This window comes from Schistocerca piceifrons, chromosome 3 (assembly GCF_021461385.2).
Source record: "Schistocerca piceifrons isolate TAMUIC-IGC-003096 chromosome 3, iqSchPice1.1, whole genome shotgun sequence".
NCBI lineage: Eukaryota > Metazoa > Arthropoda > Insecta > Orthoptera > Acrididae > Schistocerca > Schistocerca piceifrons.
Genome location: NC_060140.1, coordinates 176,833,813 through 176,854,711, shown reverse-complemented (window position 1 = coordinate 176,854,711; position 20,899 = coordinate 176,833,813).

Sequence of the window (20,899 nt, the reverse complement as noted above, 5' to 3'; positions counted from 1 at the left end):
CAGTTTGTACATGCTTGTTTACTTTTTAAATGTTCGGTACTTCTAAATATATTTCAAAAAATTGCCATTTATTCTGTAAAATCCCGAAAGGACATTCAGTGGTTTGTCTAGCATTTGACAAACCAATATTGAAGTTTTCTTGATTGCTGCTTCGTAAGATTTTTTTTGGGACCTACATTAAATTCGTTGTTGTCCAGCCGTCTAAGCAATTCGCTGGTCCTAAAAATTTCCCCATCAGTTTGATTTCCTCTAGCGCCTGTGGTAATTTGCAACTCTCAAGGAGTTCACCCGGGATGCTGTTCGTCTGAATCCTATGGCAGGAAACCTTACGTCTCTTTCAATGAAAGAAGCAGAAGACACCACTGGCATAGATGATAAAATCACAGAGACCGGTGTCACAGAACCCAACAATCAGCAGTGCACAATGACTTCCTGTGCTGAAGATGACCCAACTGTTCTAAGAGAAGCGTAAGGAAAAAGAAAGATCTGGAAAATCGAACGATGGAACTGGAGGGAAAAAAATGCAATTTACTTATGGAAAAACAAACAGATCCTATGCGAGATGACCATCATTTCTTTCTAAGTTTAATTCCTTATATGAGTCGCTTGGATGATCTGGAAAATATCTATCTCCGCTCTAAAATTCAAAATTGCATATTGGAGGATGTAAGAGAACATGAGGTGAGAAAGGCACCTAACCCATATCCTCCACGCCATGAATCTCCGTCAACTGGCAGTACTTATATTGAACCAGGAAACATCTCTTTCGGAAACAGATTCATGAATCGAATGAAAATTTCGTGTATTTATTCAATAAATTAAACTGATTATTTCCTACCTTTAATGTCAAATTATACCAGATGTTTCAAAACTCAAAGGAAAAAACTTCGGGAAACAGTAGTATTGGAACAACCTGTGTTCTGGCCCACTCTGCATTGTTGCCAGATCTATCCAAGATGACGGCGGTGACTTCATCCAATATGGCGGCGTGTAGACTTAGCAACAGCGCATGACATCATCCAAGATGCTGGCCATGACATCATTAAAGATGGCGGATTTTGGTGGGAAGTTTGAATTTTATGGGAAAGTGCCACACCCCCCTCCCCAATAAAAATAGCGGGAAGTTCAAATTCCAACAGGATAATGCATCAAACCATCGTTATCTCTACGAAGCAAAGAAAGTCGTGGGAAGATACGTCACTTGGGCTACCTCCACTAACCTAAGTCACCCGACTGCCACCTCTTCCTCCTATGAACTGGCGCCAAGTTTGAATTTTGGCAGTAAAGAAGGGTCTCTTGGGTTTTCGCTACCAACCTAAGAAAACTGCTGCAAAGAAAAGACACTTGGACTAATCTCAGTCACCCGACCGCCACGTCTTCCTACGGATTCGTGGGAAATGGAATCAGCCAGCACTGGACTGCTGGAGAGCGGAAGGAGTGTAGTTTATTTATTTTCGAAGTATTTATTTAGGGATGAAGTAAATTTATCACAGTGATACAGAACACACGCTCTGACATGCCACACAGCATACACACCTGCAAACTACTCCCAAATAACTCATGTATAGTGCTCTACACGCGTGCCTGCTATTTGTAAACTGTCAAAATAACGCATTGCACAGCCTACAGACTTGCAAACCACTAGTAAATGATGCAATACATTTACATCCAGAGAGCCAAACAACCCCTAAATAATAATCCATCTAAAAGACTCTACAAACATGCTTGCTAATTGTCAGCTATCAAAATGATGCACCAGTCTTTATTTAAACAATTATAGACAGCACCACCATCCAGTGTGTTGGCCAGGAGGTGTGGACTCCAAATGACTTAGTACACACTACCACCAGCAGAGGGTGCTGTCGTCCGTGATGTCATCTGATGACGTAACTACCGTTATTCAAGATGGCGGCATACATTGAGTTCACTACGAGGCCTAGTATATATTGACACCATCAGAGAGCGCTACCATGGACTTGGAATGGAATTTTGTCTAGTGAAATAAAAAAAACACAAACACAAATTTAAGATTGTAGATATATTTATTTATTGAGTGGGAATTGATATAAATTGATCGAATATACACTGACATGCGGGGAAATTGAGGAAGTACTTGCGTATCTTCTGGTTAGCGCTGAACAGTTTGTACATGGAACAAGTTTGCGGCAACAAGATGAATCCAAGAAAACGACGTCATCGAAACGGAGGGAATCAGGGAGGCAGTCAACTTTTTTCTATCGAAGCAGTGTTGTACTATATGTCTATTGAGGTACCAGTAATACACGCGAGTTGACTATTGTATTTGATGGTTTTCAGGAGGACAGAGAACCATTCATCTCTAAACTTACTTGCATTTGCATTAAAGGATAACAGAGAGTGGACGGGGTGATCGAATGAGATGGAGCTGTAATGAGGTACGATTTAATGGTTGACTGATGATGCATTCTAGAGAAGGAGAATTTGCTGCAGGTCAGTTTTTCAAGGATGCATCAGTCGCGTGACATAGCCTGAGTTCTACTCATATACAGCCACGTGTTCTGTATGTGGCTTAAAGCTCTGTCTACTTGCGATCGTTAGCGGTAAACCTGTAGGTCATCGGAGGACTTCCATCTCATGTGTGATGAAACGTGGTACATTCTTCTAAACGAACTTTGATTTATGCAATGTACTCCATCCCCCTCCCCCCCCCCCCCCCCCCTCTCATCTTGGGTGTAAAATCGAGACTTCAGCGTCATAACTAAGTTAGCGATAGGAGCTTGCAAGGCACTTCAATCTCCGTGTACACATCTGCCCAACAGATGTGCTGCTTACAGAGTTAGTGATGGAATGATTTGTAATTTTAACATGTCGGACGCTGCTGCAATGCGTTTATCTGTTTCCTTGGATATATCCCCCGCTACTAACGATCATTTTATATAGACCTGTTGCAGGCATGGTATAATTTCTGAACCGTGATCGGATGTGAACAGTGGACACCATACGTCTCCGGAAAGCTATATTGTGCTCGTATCATACAGAATAAGTGTTTTAGGGAAGTAGTTTTTTCGTTTTTACGAATCGATAACATAGTTTATCGTAGAGAATGCGGGAAGAAGGATGTATGTCATGCGCTTGCAATATATTTCTCAGTATGGAGTATTAACAACGCTCCATTCCATTCGACTGATAGGTTGGACATGCAGACGATCTAACATTATAGCCCGTTTTAAGTTTAGAACATTGGAGCCTTAGGAGTGTGTGTGCTTATGTTCTCTTTTACCAATACCTTCCAGGTACCGATCCTAGACTCTAGAACAATACTTTAGAGTTGATAGCTTGGTTGATTTACATAAAAATGCGTCAAAATCCATCTGTCTGGAGCTCCGCCGCGAATAAAAATCATTCATTTTTTGTTCTTCTTAACTGTCTGCTATTACATCACAGCACTTTGAAATCTGTTACTAACATCGATAAGGAGTTCTAAGCTCCTCGACATGGACACATCTCAAGATGGGTGAGGACTCGGAAAGCTCCATTCATTCACGAGATGTGGAGTCTAGCGGTCTTCTTCTGAACGGTTGCAGAGTAATTCACTAATGGTGCTGCAGGGCGGGTTGGTCAATGGCAGTGTGAGGAGGGTCTTTCACTCTCTAATTTTACTCTAAGACAGCGAGAATGCTCTGTGACTCCCATACACACAGAGATAGATTGTAAATTAAACACTATGCTCTAGGTGATAGAAATATGTGGAGCACTGTCTGGTATACTTTAATGAGTTATGTGTTGGAGAATTGGCACTGAATGGATGTACTCCACAGTCATCTATCCATGTTTAAAACGATACTCTCAAAGTGGAGATGGGGTGGTTTAGCTATGATACTGAAATTGGGGAAACATGCTATCACATCACTGGCCTGTATTGAAGTTACTGTAAAATTGGTAAAATTGATAGCGCTATCAACTGTTAATGCTTATTATTAGAGTACATAGATGGTGTCTTTTCCATCCTATCCATGCACTGGCATGCTGTACGTTACCACATAATGATTGACTGATATAGCTTATTTGAGTTGAGGAAAGAGTTTTGCTGGATGGATAGCACCTTCTGGGGTGGATAGCACCGAAACAGTGATCGCGTACATGAGTGCAATATGAGGAATCGGTCGAATGGAACGTAGAGCCATCAGCTACTCCTTCAGCGTGAGATATGAGTCTAAATGTAGAGCTCATGAATCACCTTCATACTGTAGTCTGGGAACTTACACCAACGCCGTAAAACTCTTGCGGTTTCCTTATGTTGTAAATGTCTTTCATTTAATAATCCGCTGTAAGAACGTGATTTACGTGGTGCAACATATAGTTTCTATGAAATGCTGTGGATCAGAACTTCTTAATGTCAGTTTAGAACCAGGCACAGGCCTAAAACTCGTGGCAGAAAATGTTAAATTTTTGGCATTGTACAAAAGCATGTTAGAAAACAGAGTTTCAAACAACTAAACAGGACCAGAGGGAGCATATCATGCGATTTAGTATAGTCTGTGGGATACGATCATTTGCCCATAGGTGATCAACTTTAAAGAGGCCTCTGCAGTGGCTGTATATTTATTAGGATCATACCACACAGGCGGTAGCAGCAGCAGCAGTTTGAGGTGTATATTCGGTGAGGGAATGGGTATACCGCTAGGAATGCTTGGATGGCTGCACGCTGCGCTATTCTGGTGAAGAATTGCGAAATCTTTCTCCACACTGGACTGGACTGCAGCGATGCATCGGGGAGCATTGTGAAATCTCTTTCTCCATGCTGGACCACACCACAGCTATGCGTCATTGTGCCAGCATCGGTGACTGGTTGACTTCTAAATTTGACGTCTAAATCAGATGAGCTTTTATAGTTCGTAATTTTTTTTTCTGTGTTGGGGGGTAGAGAATAACGATGATAGCATGTTGGACTGATTGATTTGAATGGACGTGGATTTACTTCGGGCTGTAGTATCTGTATCTAGATTGGAGACGTACCACGTTGTGCGCATTTCCACCGTATGGTCAAAACATGGTCCTGTTGCACTAACTCAGGTCGTTCTGTTTCTACATAGGTTGCAGAATGTGGTGGATATGTCATTCTCCGACTTCTGCTCAGTTCTGACTTAAATTGGAACGATCACATTGGCTGTAGAAATGGGAGCAGATGGGAGATGCTTAGGGGGTGACTAAAACCACATTGGAATTTTACTGTAGGAGCTATGTTCGGAAAAGGTGACTCATTTCGAGATATGGGAGTGCCAGAAATATGGTTGAATAGTGGCTGTAATAATTAAAGGAATTGTCAATAGGATCCAGCGCAGGTACGTGCTTCAATAGAAAGACCCGATTCAATATCATGAACACTTCTAGCGGATAGCGTAACACTAGAGATCTGGAAAGCTAGCGTACATTTTCTTATGACCTCAGTCGGCACATCATCAACTACTACTGTTTGTGTTCCTTCTCAATCACTCATCGCCTATAACTCAGTGGATATATCACGGAACCTCTGATATGGTCTCGAGACAGAACGGGCTACAAATACAATTGAATTATCTAGCTTGGGCGGTGTGAGGGAGTCGCAAATACCACTAACATACCACAGTCCTTAGCTGAATCACTTTCAAAATGCGGTAATTTTATCACGTGGTTGCATTGTGGGATGATAATACACATTCCTACGATCACCATCACAGTATTTGTCCGGAAAAAAAGCACCTCATTCAGAGGTAATGTCCAACCTCGATTCGTAAAGCGATTATAGCTTTTAACATGGATACGTGTATGCACCTGTACAACCAAGATCGCTTGTGACAGTAACATGCAGTAGTTGTTGGGATCGGTTTTTTTAACATATGGTCGATTACGTGTCTCTTACTAAGACACAGTGGTAGCACTGGCAAGAAAAACGTAAGAGACATGTTCACCCATCGTTGATTTTCGGTCAGTATTATTTCGTATCGTAGGGAATCAGTTATTGGCGAAGTATTATACTTAGTAGTAGTGGTGGGTGCGTGATATGTTCGCATTTGAGCATCTGGTTTACAAAGTATGTGTTTCTGGAAAGGAAATGACTATGTCCAGTAGTAAGGAGGGTATGAATTTGACTTGGAGTACTGTGACAGCAAAGGGAAGAGTATGTCGAGTCATAAGAAAAGTAGTGATATTTATATTTCCAGAGCCACTACCGACAGCAGGGTGTATCTCTGATACTTCGCTCATTTTCGAATGCCGTTCAATTGAGACCGCGATGGTAACATTTAATTGTAAGTATAATGATAAAACATATATGTGAGCGGTTTTCTGGAATGATTCTGTGTATGCATGACCTGTGGTGGGAATGATTCACGTTTCCCGTTAACAGCAGCAGCTGTCCGAATGCAGAGGTCTATTGGAGTGTAGGAATGTATCTGAGTTAACTTTGCCATCCTCTAGAAGACCGAGTAGCGAACTAATACTTAGTATGTGTTGGGCGGCTTTCGTGATCGAGTGGAAATTTGAGAATATTATGTATGGAAGCGCTTTTGCGCTGGACTGTAATTCCCTCCCATGTAAATTGTTCGGTTGACTGCCTCTGCACATTTCGAGCCTTTATTTAGTTGAGAGAAGATTGATGTTGATGTGTGAATGTAGGATGTGGAAGACAGGTTTGCCTATTCTCTAGACATCAGGAAGACCTTACTTGGCTTGTAAATTATAGGAATGATTTGGAATATGTTGCATCACCGACTTCGGTATTCGAGAGTGGAAATATCAGTTTGCCCTGTTTGTTTCTAGTTAATCAGAGGTTTACAGCGTGCTGGACCTCGCTGAAGTTTGGGGTTTGTAGAGAAATAATTTCCAGTCTATATCTTGGGAATTATGTTGCGCTACCGATCGGTAGGATGCTGCCTAGTGCTTGATATCGAGAAGTACCGCGAAAATGGTATTATATTATGGTGAACCACGCGAAAATACGTCTGTTCTTGTAATCCCCGAGTCTGGAGATATGCGTAGAAAAGCGAGCAAGCAAGGAAGCAGGTTCGGAGCAGAAACAGTAACGCGTTTGAGTCGAGGGGAAACGAGTGCAAGTTAGTATACGTTAGTGCACGTTAGTTCATGTTTATGTACATTAATGTATGTGACACTCTTCCCTTGAAATATACCACTTGGAGCTCATTCTATTGTGTAGCTGTTGTAGTTCAATATTTAAGCCACTGTCCTCAGTGTGAGAGCAGTGTAATTGAGTAAGAGTTTTTCCGTATTTGACGATATGTATGGCACTTTGTGAGGTTTAGTTGTTGGTGCAATATGGTGATCAGTGTAAAATAACCCTGAAAGTCTCGTCTGCGGAAGGAAAAAAAAGTCGGACGGTGCTTCGATACCGGCGGCATCAGTAATTCGGAGGGTAAATTCGATAAGAGCCAATCATAATGCTCGATTCATTCACATCCTTTGTGCTGCAATAAAGCAACCTCTGCATAGCAGTGAGAACATTTGCGTACGTAGAGAGCAGGAAGGCTGTCACCTTAGGAGCGCTGTGAAGAGTGCATTGGATGTTATTTTCGTAAGCAGACTCTGTTAGGGCAAGAATTTCCGTGGATACAAGCTGAGACATCAAGAATGCGAGCATAAACTATTTCTGTGACACCATACAATTCCCGAGAGGTCGACTTGGCTGTTATTTTTTGCAAAGACATGCAACGTAAGAATAACATTGAGAACATTTTAGATGGTGGGTCACCACATGGACGTTTCGCGGCCAGGCGTCAGTCACACTGGATTCTGTCATCAACGGTGAAGACAAGTGCCGTCTGGAGATGTCTCGCATATGGGGGCTGCGCCTTGGAGTTCTGTGACGTCGATATAACAGTGGGTGTATAACTGAAAATAGCTGCAACTTTCACATGCGTTCGGTGACGGCTCTCTACTGTGAAAGCGCATGTGTCCCTGGTCTGTCGCGCCAGCATCTATGTCTAGGTGAACACGTATTTGGATAGGAATTTCTGTGGTGTCAAGTATGAAAGGGATGTCGCCGCCTCATGCCTGAGGGCACCTGTGTGTAGTTTGACAGCTGCGTCACTTCGCTGGGGTTTACCGCTAACCTCCTGTGCGCTCTACTGGACAGAGGGTGTCTGCGCGTGTTGATTGCATGTCTGTTGCATTGTTTTGCGAGGAGGTATATAAGCTGCACTGTGCATTATTTGGATAGTTTACGAGTACTGAGCATGTCTACACATCACTGTGTTGCATTATTTAGGAGAAGTCTGTGTGTATGTACTGAAATTATTTCGGTAAATTAGGGGTTGTTTGCGTGTCTGGAGAGTAATTTAGGAGTAATTTACAGATCTGTGGGCTGTGTGGCGTCACCTAGGACATTTCAGAGCGTGTGTTTTGTGTAAGTGTGATAAATATACTCCTTCCCTAAATAAAATGTTCCAAAATAAATAGAGTGCACTCCTTCCTTAAACAGTTCAGAAATAAATAAAGTACACTCCTACATCTCTCCAGCAGCCCAGAGTAGGCTGATTCCATTTCCCACGAATCACTAGGAAGAGGTGGCGGTCGGGTGACTGATATTAGTCCAAGTGTCTTTCCTTTGCAGCAATTTTCTTAGGTTGGTAGCGAAAATCCAAGTGACCTTTCTTTACTGCCAAAATTCAAACTTGGTGCCAGTTCCTAGGAAGAAAGAGCGTTCGGGTTCAAAAATGGTTCAAATGGCTCTGAGCACTATAGAACTTGACTTCTGAGGTCATCAGTCCCCTAGAACTTACAACTACTTAAACCTAACTAACCTAAGGACATCACACACATCCATGCCAGAGGCAGGATTCGAACCTGCGACCGTAGCGGTCGCGCGGTTCCAGACTGTAGCGCCCAGAACCGCACGGCCACCCCGGCCGGCGGCGTTCGGGTGACTTAGGGTAGTGGAGATAGACCAACTGACCTATGTTACCGCGTTTTTCTTTGCTTAGTATAGATAACGGTGGTGTGATGCATTATCCTATTGGAATTTGAACTTCCCGCCATTTTTCTGGGGCAGAGGGGCGTGGCACTTTCCTTTTGTACAAGCAGAAGAAAGATCTAGAAAACATGGGTTCTAAAATTCTTAAGAGTGAGAGCAATTCATCACCTTCGATTCTGTGAAACAAATCTCTTCCAGAGCAAGCTATTTGGTTTCCATGAGTTCGTGTGGAGCTATTATGGTCCAAAACAAGAAAAAATTGTCTGGTTAACGTGAGTTCCAAAGTGCATACCTTAAGAGTTATGAGCACCTGTTCAGTAGAGGAGACGTTTCACAGTAGCGAAGATAAATAAGTGCTCGTAATATATGCACTTTAGAGCCCATGTTTACTGGACATTTTTTTCTTGTTTTGGTCCATACAACCACAAAAATGGTTCAAATGGCTCTGAGCACTATGGGACTTAACATCTGTGGTCACCAGTCCCCTAGAACTTAGAACTACTTAAACCTAAGTAACCTAAGGACTTCACACACATCCATGCCCGAGGCAGGATTCGAACCTGCGACCGTAGCAGTCGCGCGGTTCCGGACTGAGCGCCTAGATACAACCACATTTCAGAATATGGAAAGCAAAGAGCTTGCAGTAGAAGAGATATATTTCACAGTACCGTAGATAAAGAAGTACTCGTGTGATATGTATTTTAGAACCAATTTTCACTAGACTTCTTTTTCTTCTTGGTACACGAGTAATCGATTCCCGAAGTTTTGCCGTCGAGTTTTGAAAAACACTGCACATGTATATCATGAAGTTAGGCCAACTCATTGTTTTCTGAAAAACAATAAATGTTGAATTTAAACTTGAAAGTAATTGATTACTTTTTAATTTTTATTTTGTTTAAACAATTTATTAACTACAGTGTCTCACATTTATGGTTAACTGTTGCTATTGTTCGGCTTGATCTTGCTCTCCGCTCGTTGGCAACTTGTTTGAAGATTTTCCCACCTCATTACGTTACCGCATACAGAACATTTATGGTAAGTCAGTCTTATGCTTCTACGGGAATTGATATGAGTGGTAATTTTTTTTTGTTGACAAACATATGTGTGTAAGAAGATGTATGTGTAAATTGTCGGAAGATGATTCTGTATCGCCTGCCGCGGTAGCCGTGCGGTTCTAGGCGCTCCAGTCCGGAGCCGCGCTGCTGCTACGGTCGCAGGTTCGAATCCTGCCTCGGGCATGGGTGTGTGTGATGTCCTTAGGTTAGTTATGTTTAAGTAGTTCTAAGTTCTAGGGGACTAATGACCACAGCAGTTGAGTCCCATAGTGCTCAGAGCCATTTGAACCATTTGATTTGATTCTGTATCTATTTTTCTTAGAGTTTGTGGAACTGATGTGAAATTTAATTTTGTTGGTGATGTGACTGTGAACGATACAATGAGGTGACAAAAATCATTGGACACTTCCTAATATCGTGTCGGTCCGCCTTTTACGCGGCGTAGTGGAACAACTCGGCGTGCTATGGACTCAGCAAGTCTTCGGAAATCCCTGTAGAAATATTAAGCCATGCTGCCTCTACAGCCATCCATACTCGCAAACGTGTTGACAGTGCAGTATTTTGTGCACAAACTGACCTCTCGATTATGTCCCATAAATGTTCGGTGGCATTAATGTTAAGCGATCAAGCTGGCCAAATCAGTGCCTTGTTGACAACTTGGGTCCATGGCTTCATGGAGGTCTGCACGGCACCAGAATCCTACCATCAGCTATTACGAATCGAAATCGGGTCTCATATGACCAGGCCATGGTTTTCCAGTCGTCTAGGGTCCAACCGATATAGTCACAAGCCCAGGAGAGGTGCTGTAGGCAATACAGCAAAAGCACTCGCGTCGGTCGTCTGCTGCCATAGCTCATTAACGCCAGATTTCGGCGCACCATCCTACATTCTTCGTTCTTCCCACATTGATTTCTGTGGTTATTTCACACACTGTTGTCTTTCTGTTAGCACTGACAACTCTACGCAAACGCCACTACTCTCGGTCGTTAAGTAAAGGCCGTCGGCCGCTGCCCACAGAGACATCGAGAACCTGTATATTGCAGGATGCAACAGACTGATGAATAAATTTACGTTGAATCTTGCCAAAAGCCAAGAAGCGATTTATTTTGTTGTAACCCTACCGTCACTCAGTAACCTGTCGCCTAGGGCCTCCCTGAGGATGCTCAATAGGTTGCGTAAGCAGTTGGAAAACATTGTACGGCCTGTTGATATTAGCCGCTGTTAACACTGTGGCCGTCCCGCGGGAGCCGCGCCAGCTCCGAGGGTAATGTGCTTCACGCGCTGTGTGTAAACATGCACACGCCGCGCTGACGCCCTCAGTCTTGGCTTGGCAGTCGTTGAGAAAGCTCAACACATTGCGTAAGCAGTTGCAAAACGCTGTACGGACTGTTCACATTGGCCGCTGTTAACATTGTGGCCGTCCAGCGGGAGCCGCGCCAGCTACGGGGGTAATCCCAAAAGTAAGGTCTCTAATTTTTTTATGAGTGCAGAACTCTGTTTGTGTGGCAGTTGGTCACACTGTTATGGAGAGTACTTCACGCGCTGTGTGTAAACATGCACACGCTGCGCTGAGGCGCTCAGTCTTGGCTTGGCAGCCGTTGAGAATGGAGCTACCGTTGGATGATACCGCCAAGCGCGAATTGTGCGCAGTTATTCGGTTTTTGAACGCAAAGGACACTGCGCCGATTGAAATCCATCGCCAATTGACAGAAGTGTATGGAAAGTGTGCATGAATGTTAAAAATGTTTGTAAGTGGTGTAGAGAGTTTGCAGCAGGTCGGACCGAAATTCACGACGAACAAAGGAGCGGGAAACCGTCAATTTCTGAGAAGACTGTGTTGAAGGTTGAGCAAAGCGTGCGTGAAGATCGGCAGACCACCCTGGATGATCTCTGCAAGTTGGTTCCTGAGGTTTCCCGAAGCAACGTTCACAGAATTTTAACGGAAACATTGAACTACCGGAAGGTGTGCGCAAGATGGGTGCCACGCATGCTGACTGAGGACCACATGCGGAAACGAGCTGATGCAGCCGAACAGGACAACTTTCTGGATTCAGTTGTCACGGGTGACGAAACCTAGGCATACCACTTTACACCTGAGACCAAGCAACAATCAGGCCAGTGGCGGTATCCTTCTTCGCAAAAGCCATGGAAATTCAAACAAACACAGTCTGCCGGTAAAGTCATGACAACCGTTTTTTGGGATCGGAAAGGTGTATTGTTGGTCGACTTAATGCCCACTGGGGTCACAAGTCACGCTGACAGGTACTGTGAGACTCTGAAAAAATTTAAACGGGCAATTCAGAACCGTAGAAGAGGAATGTTGAGAAAGGGCGTACACGTTCTCCATGACAACGCTCGCCCACACATCGCTCGGCAAACCGTTGCTCTCCTGCAACAGTTTTAGTGGAACATAATCACACACACACCCTATAGTCTTGACTTGGCGCCCAGTGACAAGGCCGGAAAGCGATTCAGCTCCGACGATGAGGTGAAAAAAAGGGTTCATGACTTTCTGAACAGGATGGCGGCGAGCTGCCATGACGTGGGCATACAAAAACTGCCACAGCGTCTACAGAAATGGTGATTATGTCGAAAAATATCTAAATGTTCAAGCTATAAACTGATATAAACCATTGTAGAAATAGTCTATGTACTTATAAAAAAATAGGAGACCTTACTTTTGGGATTACCCTTGTATAAGCTCCCTCTCGCACGGCGGCGCGATTGCGATCGGATTCGAATGTTTTACGCCTCTCGCGGCCGATTACGTCCCCTATTGGCGTTTTGCTTTGTAAGTCAGCGCTCTTGCGCTGTTTCTCGCTCGCCGAGATGCCTCGCCGCCGCGTGCGTCATGTGTATCGATGATGTCCAACTATGTACTTACAAGCCTGTCTTAGATGTTGTATAAGCAAAAAACCTACAGTTCGATTAAAATTACCTGACAGTTGACGTCTGTCACTTGCCGCTACAGTGTTGCCACATCCGTTGCCGGCTACCACTCAGTTATAGGCGACACCGAAACACGGCGGGTACTTCACATATGCTGTCAATGTGTAATGCATTAACTGGAACCGGCTGCCGCGAGATCTGACAGAAATGCGATATGCTCTGACGACAGCTGATTTTTAAGTGAACAGTGAATGAACTGCGGCAGACGACGCGTTTTGTAGCCCTGAATTTAAACTCATGTTACAATGCCCTCTGTGGCATTGTAGCGAGAAGGAAGCGACTCTGCCTACTTCTCTGGTTTCTGTATCACTAACCTGGTGTCTTGCTGCTTCGGTAGTCCCTCGTCATACAGTAGCTCTCAGGCGTCAGGTTCCATGTAGGTTGTGATCCTGCCGAAGTGGGGTGTTTCGGGATGCCAGTTGTTAAATGTCAACAACAACATTTTGTACTATACTCGTTTTAATAAATAAAAAACTTTGAAACACACCTCACCGAATTTCCAATATGGCGGCTCTTGGCTGCGCCGTTATTCAACCCTTTACAACACATTAACACATTTCTCACTTTCCATACTCGTGATATACACTGCCCACGACACGTGGCGTTCACTGGTAACCAACCTTCACTTTATATCTCATGTTTAACAGCTGGAATATTTACTCGCGACCGTTCTTTTGGAGCCGCCCCCGGTTACTTGACCGTGCGTTTTGTAATTAATATTTTACAATGCAACAAACGGCACTGATTACGTATTTGTTTATATGTTCAGATGTGCTAACAAAACTAACGGGGTTCCATTTAAAAAACGTAGGGTTGTGTTAAAAAAACATACTTCCGTGCATTTTTTTATGGTTTGTATTAACCAATTACACTAGCCCCTCTCCTCACGTTAGGTCTGTGGAATCCATTCGTCAGTATTTGATGTGGTTTACGAAATATGTCCAGCGGTAATGTTAGGTGACTCACCCTATATATATATATATATATATATATATATATATATTCAGCCAATGGGCATTCAGATCGCTGTCGCTAGGCGGATCTGACGTCATGTTTGCGGATATTGTGACGGAAGTTTGTCTCGGAACACTGTCTCAGATTGTAATATCCTACTCCCGAATAGTCGGATCTTGTCCCTACTAAGGTTGCACAACATTGCCTCCTATGATATTATCATTAATGCTCCTTGCTGACGCATAATTGTCAGATGTACATGTAGCCTGGCTGCTACTGAGCATTCCCGATCGCATAAATATGCGTAATACTTGGCCTAAACACGTGAAGGGAATGCATGTATGCATTACAATGTCGCAACCTAAACACAACCTCGTGATTTGCAATGTACTAGTATCCGAGAAAACGGTTATCAGCCATCTGCGACAAAACCAAGCTAACCATCGGTTTGTTCACGGCGTTTAAGAATAGCCCTTCGAGCAAACTCAAAGCACAGAACTTCCAATTTCAGCGGTGAAAGCAAAGTGTAATTTGTCGTTATCATTGGTTTCCTGAAACTAACCTGACACTGTCTACAAGTGCTGCCGCATTGCCAGCCGATAAGCAATTTTGGTTGGCAAATGTTTGCACATTATAGACGACACAAGCAGATTCTAAACGAAAAAAGAATCATAGGAAGAAAAATAAAAGCCAATAATAATGTCAACACGATGATGAAACTGACGCGGCAAAGTACTAGGAATAAAAAAATACATTTAAATCAATTGATTAATTAAAAATAATAATCCAAGCCCTTTGATCAGATTTACAAAAATTAAAAATTTTACTGCGGTTGAAGAGATTCGAACCTACAGCCTAGTACAAGTCTGGTTGCGGAAGATTATTGTATTTATGACTCACCTGACCCAGTCTACATCTACATCTACATGAATACTCTGCAAATCACTTTTAAGTGCCTGGCGGAGGCTTCATCGAACCACCTTCACAATTCTCTGTTATTCCAATCTCGTATAGCGCGCAGAAAGATCGAACATCTACATCTTTCCTTGCGAGCACTGATTTCCCTTATTTTATCATGGTAATTGTTTCCACCTGTGTAGGTCGGCGTCAACCAAATATTTTCGCAGTCGGAGGAGAAAGTTGGTGATTGGAATTTCGTGTGAAGATTCCTCCTCAACGAAAAACGACTTTATTTTAATGATGTCCATCCTAAATCTTGTATCATTTCAGTGACACTCTCTCCCCTATTTCGCGATAATACAAAACGTGCTGCTCTTCTTTGAACTTTTTCGATGTATTCTGTCAGCCCTATCTGGTAAGAATCCCACAACGAGCAGCAGTATTCTAAAAGAGGACGGACAAGCGTAGTGTAGGCAGTCTCTTTAGTAGATCTTTTACATTTTCTAAGTCTCCTGCCAATAAAACGCAGTCTTTGGTTAGCCTTCCCCATAACATTTTCTATGTGTTCCTTCCAATTTAATTTATTCGTAATTGTAATTCCTAGGTATTTAGTTGAATTTACCGCCTTTAGATTTGACTCATTTATCGTGTAACCGAAGTTTAATGGATTCCTTTTAGCACTCATCTGGATTACCTGACACTGTTCGTTATTTATGGTCAACTGCCAATTTTCGCACCATACAGATATCTTTTCTAAATCGTTTGGCAATTTGTTTTGATCTTCTGATGACTTTACTTCTGGATAAGCGACAGCATCATCTGCAAACAACGTGACGGCCGCTCAGATTGTCTCACAAATCGTTTTTATCGATAAGGAACAGCAAAGGATCTATAACACTACCTTGGGGAACATCAGAAATCACTTCTGTTTCACTCGATTACTTTCCGTCAATTACTACGAACTGTGACCTCCATGACAAGAAATCACGAATCCAGTCGCATAACTGAGACGATATTCTATAAGCACGCAATTTCACTAGAAGCTGCTTGTGTGGTACAGTGTCAAAAGCCTTCCGGAAATTCAGAAATACGGAATCCATTTGAAATCCCTTGTCAATAGCACTCAACATTTCGTGCGAGTAAAGAGCTAGTTGTGTTTCACAAGAACGATGTTTATAAATCCGTGTTGACTTTGTGTCAACAGACCGTTTTCTTCGAGGTAATTCGTAATGTTCGAACGCAATATATGTTCCAAAATCCTGCTGCATATCGACGTTAATGATATGAGCCTGTAAATTAGTGGATTACTCCTACTAACTTTCTTGAATGTTGGTGTGACCTGTGCAACTTTCCAGTCTTTGGGTACGGATATTTCGTCGAGCGAACGGTTGTATATGATTGTTAAGTATGGAGCTATTGCACCTGCTTACTCTGAAAGGAACCCAATTGGTATACAGTCTGGACCAGAAGACTTGCTTTCATTAAGTGATTTAAGTTGCTTCGCTACTCCGAGGTTAGGCCGGCTGCGGTGGCCGTGCGGTTCTAGGCACTTCAGTCCGGAGCCGCGTGACTGCTACGGTCGCAGGTTCGAATCCTGCCTCGGGCATGGATGTGTGTGATGTCCTTAGGTTAGTTAGGTTTAAGTAGTTCTAAGTTCTAGGGGACTGATGACCTCAGATGTTGAGTCCCATAGTGCTCAGAGCCACTACTCCGAGGTTATCTACTTCTATGTTCCTCATGTTGGCAGCTGTTCTTGATTTTACGTCGTCTTCTTTGATGAAGGAATTTCGGAAGGCTGTGTTTAGTAACTCTGCTCTGGCAGCACTGTCTTCGAAAGCACCTCCATTGCTATCCCGCAGAGAAGGCATTGATTGTCTTGCCGCTAGCATACTTCACTTAAACCAAAATCTCTTTGGATTTTCCGCCAGGTTTCGAGACAAAGTTTCGTTGTGGAAACTATCATAAGATTCTCGCATTGAAATCCGCGCTAAATTTCGAGCTTCTGTAAAAGATCGCCAGTCTTGGAGATTTTGCGTCTGCTTAAATTTGGCATGTTTTTTTCGTTGTTTCTGCAACAGTGGTGTGACCCGTTTAGTGTACCATCGGAGATCGGTTCCGTCGTTTGTTAATTTATTTAGTATGAATCTCTCAACTGCTGCCGATACTATTTCTTTGGTGTAGACAACCAGCATCGCACGCGGAGTGCAAGCTGAGCTTAATATCTGCAGCATAGTGCCCAGAGTCGATCGCGGTCCTCTGGTTTGGAGCCGTGTGGAGGGTCTAAACCAGAGGCTCAGACGACTCTGCGACTATAATGGTTGCAAATTCATCGACCTCCGTTATTGGGTGGAGAACTGTAGGGCCCCCCTAGACAGGTCAGGCGTGCACTACACACCGGAAGCAGCTACTAGGGTAGCAGAGTACGTGTGGCGTGCACACGGGGGTTTTTTAGGTTAGAGGGACCCCCCCCCCCCCTTGGGCGAAACGATAAAATACCTGACGGCTTACCAGAGAGGACATTATCATCGTTGATAAAGAACGTCCGTCCTCAGAGACCAAAAACAGGAAAAGTTAACGTAATATTGGTAAACTGCAGGAGTATCCAGGGCAAGGTTCCTGAATTAGTATCTCTTATTGAAGGAAATAGTGCGCATATAGTATTAGGAACGGAAAGTTGGTTAAAACCGGAAGTGAACAGTAACGAAATCCTAGACACAGAATGGAATATATACCGCAAGGATAGGATAAACGCCAATGGTGGAGTATTTATAGCAGTAAAGAATTCAATAATATCCAGTGAAGTTATTAGCGAATGCGAATGTGAAATAATCTGGGTTAAGTTAAGTATCAAAGGTGGGTCAGATATGATAGTCGGATGCTTCTATAGACCACCTGCATCAGCAACCGTAGTAGTTGAGCGCCTCAGAGAGAACCTGCAGAACGTCGTGAAGAAGTTTCGTGATCATACTATTGTAATAGGGGGAGACTTCAATCTACCAGGTATAGAATGGGATAGTCACACAATCAGAACTGGAGCCAGGGACAGAGACTCTTGTGACATTATCCTGACTGCCTTGTCCGAGAATTACTTCGAGCAGATAGTTAGAGAACCAACTCGTGAAGCTAACGTTTTAGACCTCATAGCAACAAATAGACCGGAACTTTTCGACTCCGTGAATGTAGAAGAGGGTATCAGTGATCATAAGTCAGTGGTTGCATCAATGACTACAAGTGTAATAAGAAATGCCAAGAAAGGAGGGAAAATATATTTGCTTAACAAGAGTGATAGGGCACAAATCGCAGAATATCTGAGTGACCACCATCAAACGTTCATTTCTGAGGAAGAGGATGTGGAACAAAAATGGAAAAAATTCAGAAACATCGTCCAGTACGCCTTAGATAAGTTCGTACCGACTAAGGTCCAAAGCGAGGGGAAAGATCCACCGTGGTATAACAATCATGTACGAAAGGTACTACGGAAACAAAGAAAGCTTCATCATAGGTTTAAGAGTAGTCGAATCATAGCTGATAAGGAAAAGTTGAACGAAGCGAAAAAGAGCGTAAAGAGAGCAATGAGAGAAGCATTCAACGAATTCGAACATAAAACATTGGCAAACAATCTAAACAAGAACCCTAAAAAGTTTTGGTCATATGTAAAATCGGTAAGCGGATCTAAATCCCCTATTCAGTCACTCGTTGACCACGATGGCACCGAAACAGAGGACGACCGAAGAAAGGCAGAAATACTGAATTCAGTGTTCCGAAACTGTTTCACTGCGGAAAATCGTAACACGGTCCCTGACTTCAGCCGTCGCACGGACGCCAAAATGGAAAATATTGAAATAAACGATATCGGAATTGAAAAACAACTGCTATCACTTAGTAGCGGAAAAGCATCCGGACCAGACGAGATACCCTTAAGATTCTACAGTGATTATGCTAAAGAACTTGCCCCCTTTCTATCAGCAATTTATCGTAGATCGCTGGAAGAACGTAAAGTACCTAGCGACTGGAAGAAAGCGCAGGTCGTTCCCATTTTCAAGAAGGGTCATAAATCAGATGCGAATAATTATAGGCCTATTTCGCTTACGTCAATCTGTTGTAGAATAATGGAACATGTTTTGTGTTCTCGTATTATGACGTTCTTAGATAATACAAATCTCCTTCATCATAACCAACATGGATTCCGCAAACAGAGATCATGTGAAACTCAGCTCGCCCTATTTGCCCAAGAAATTCACAGTGCCGTAGACACTGGCGAGCAGATTGATGCCGTATTCCTGGACTTCAGGAAGGCATTTGATACGGTTCCGCACTTACGTTTAGTGAAAAAAATACGAGCTTACGGAATATCGGACCAGGTTTGTGATTGGATTCAGGATTTCCTAGAAGAAAGAACACAACATGTCATTCTTAACGGTTCAAAATCTGCAGATGTAGAGGTAATTTCGGGAGTACCGCAGGGAAGCGTGATAGGACCTTTATTGTTTACAATTTATATAAATGACTTAGTTGACAACATCGGTAGCTCCGTGAGGCTATTTGCAGATGACACGGTTGTCTACAAGAAAGTAGCAACATCAGAAGACTCGTACGTACTCCAGGAGGACCTGCAGAGGATTAATGCATGGTGCGACAGCTGGCAGCTTTCCCTAAACGTAGATAAATGTAATATAATGCGCATACATAGGGGCAGAAATCCATTCCAGTACGATTATGCCATAGGTGGTAAATCATTGGAAGCGGTAACGACCGTAAAATACTTAGGAGTTACTATCCGGAGCGATCTGAATTGGAATGATCACATAAAACAAATAGTGGGAAAAGCAGGCGCCAGGTTGAGATTCATAGGAAGAATTCTAAGAAAATGTGACTCATCGACGAAAGAAGTAGCTTACAAAACGCTTGTTCGTCCGATTCTTGAGTATTGCTCATCAGTATGCGACCCTTACCAGGTTGGATTAATAGAAGAGATAGACATGATCCAGCGAAAAGCAGCGCGATTCGTCATGGGGACATTTAGTCAGCGCGAGAGCGTTACGGAGATGCTGAACAAGCTCCAGTGGCGGACACTTCAAGAAAGGCGTTACGCAATACGGAGAGGTTTATTATCGAAATTACGAGAGAGCACATTCCGGGAAGAGATGGGCAACATATTATTACCGCCCACATATATCTCGCGTAATGATCACAACGAAAAGATCCGAGAAATTAGAGCAAATACGGAGACTTACAAGCAGTCGTTCTTCCCACGCACAATTCGTGAATGGAACAGGGAAGGGGGGATCAGATAGTGGTACAATAAGTACCCTCCGCCACACACCGTAAGGTGGCTCGCGGAGTATAGATGTAGATGTAGATGTAGATGTAGTTAGGATAATTGTGTTAAGTAGTGTGAAAGCTTAGGGACTGATGACCTTAGCAGTTAAGTCCCATAAGATTTCACACACATTTGAACATTCAATTTCGCAACAAGATAAAGTACATCTAACAGCAACAAACACGCCACCGGTAACCGTGTTTAGCTTATCCTTTCGGAACACCGTTAGGTTCGTCGCAAAAATTTCTGCTGAGCTTATCTCCAGCGTTAGCCAGCTTTCAGTGCCTCTAACGATTTGAGCATCAGTGCTTTCTATTAGCGCTTGGAGCTCTGTTACTTTCCCAACACAGATACGACAAGTTAGAGCTGTTATATCGATCGTTCCTGTATCTACGATCTTCCTGTGTTCAGCCTGCACCCTGTGTGACTGAAGCCCTTTTTGCGTTTTCCCGAGAACCTCTAACACCAAACACCGCCCAGTTCACGCCACGCCATGCTACCCGTGTAGCCGCCCCTGCGTATAGTGGACTCCTGACCTATTCAGCAGAACCCGAAACCCAACCACCCTATAGCGCAAATCGAGGAATCTGCAGCCTACACGGTCGCAGAAACGTCTGAGCCTCTGATTCAGACCCTCCACTCGGTTCTGTATCAGAAGTCTGCAATCGGCCTGTCGACTATGTTGCGAATGGTCAGCTCTGCCTTCGTCTCGCAAACAGAACTGCAGCCTTTACCACTTCTGTTAGCCGCTCGAAACCAGAGAGAATCTCTTCCGAT